Below are 1587 nucleotides of genomic sequence, written 5' to 3'. Positions count from 1 at the left end.
GTTCAGGAATTAAATAACATACATCTGTTTTTGTAAAGGTTATGTGGATTAAAATCCTAACTGAGCTTGAAGAGCTGAATGCTGGTGGACATTCTGTGTTCAAGATTTTCTTCAAAAGAAGACACAAAACTTCAACGAGATTTGATCTCTTATCTTGCGCTGAAATCCCCTGATTTATCTAAAGAAAGCTGGCTGTAAAAGTGATGATAAGTACTAACTTTATTCCTTGCTTTGATGCCCCCAGATATTCCATGTTACCACAGTGGATCTGGCAGAGATTTGCATCGGGATTTGCCTCAAGTGTTATGCCAGATGGCCTTCTGAAGCAACTCCATGTCTACATAGAGAAACCTGTGTAGCTCCTTGTGTTATGACACAGTCTCCCAGCAAAGTGCTAATCAGGATGCTCACTGTTTAACTTCTGAGATTTGATGGGATCAGATGTGCTCAGAGTGGCATGCTGGGATGATTTACAGTGACAATGTTGTTGTCCATTCGGCTGCTCCTGTTTTGTTCAAGGTCGCCACAGCGGATACAGCCAGATCTGCATTGGTATTTAGCACAAGTTTTATGCCAGATGCCCTTCTTGACGTAATTCCAGTGTAACCTGGAGAAACACACACAGCCGCTGGTGTTCTAAAGAGGTCTTCATCCAAGTACTAACCAGGTCCCGTACTGCTTAGCTTCTGAGATCTGACGGGATCAGGCTCACACAGAGCAGATGGGCTGCATGATTTACATTGACAATAATTCCTACAATTCATTTGTCCAACTACTTATGGACGGTGAAAATGGAGGGGCAAAACTGGATGTAATTCGTATATGAGAAATCTAAGATGTTTTGTTAAATCCCTTGAATGAACCATCCAGCAGGTGGCAGACATTTTGACTATTACTGAGTAAAACAGTTTTTTTTAGATAGATCTACTGTACTGTTTCAAAGTCCACTAAATGCAAAAGGGTTTCTCCTTATACCACTTTTTTTATCTGGTGAGATACAAGATCAGGACATTATTGTTTTGAGTTATCATATTAACACCCTGGAGGGGATGGACTCATTCATTCCTTCATTCATTCATTGCATTTTTGAGGGTACATGCCTGGGTTTTTCTAAAGCCTATGAATAATTTATCAATAATCTTGTTTGCAAAATGGTACATGAATACAAAATGTAAAAAAATATATTTTCTTTACTAAAGCAATCCCTTTACCACTTGGTTATATCAGCTATTGATGAGTAACTGCTCTTGATGCAGTACAGATGCAGTAAGTGATTGGAGATCACAGGTGTTTGGTTTCAACTTGAAACCTTACCCTTTTCCACTGAAATTCCTCCAATCCTTTTTTTTCAGGAACATTGTTTTTAAATATTTTGATAATTTTCTCACACATTTGTTGACAAAGTGGACATCCTCTGCCCATCTTTGCTCCTCATAGACTCAGCCATTTGTGGCTACTGCTTTTGTATCAAATCATGATTGCGATCACCTGTTGACATCACCTGTTTGAAAAAACATCAATATTTAATTTTTAAAATCACATTACCACACTGTAAAACAATGCAGCCTCGTTTAGTTATATCAACTT

Source organism: Thalassophryne amazonica, chromosome 6 (genome assembly GCF_902500255.1).
Source record: "Thalassophryne amazonica chromosome 6, fThaAma1.1, whole genome shotgun sequence".
In the NCBI taxonomy this organism is placed as follows: domain Eukaryota; kingdom Metazoa; phylum Chordata; class Actinopteri; order Batrachoidiformes; family Batrachoididae; genus Thalassophryne; species Thalassophryne amazonica.
The sequence above is the reverse complement of the archived record's forward strand: the minus strand, read 5'-3'. Positions refer to the sequence as shown.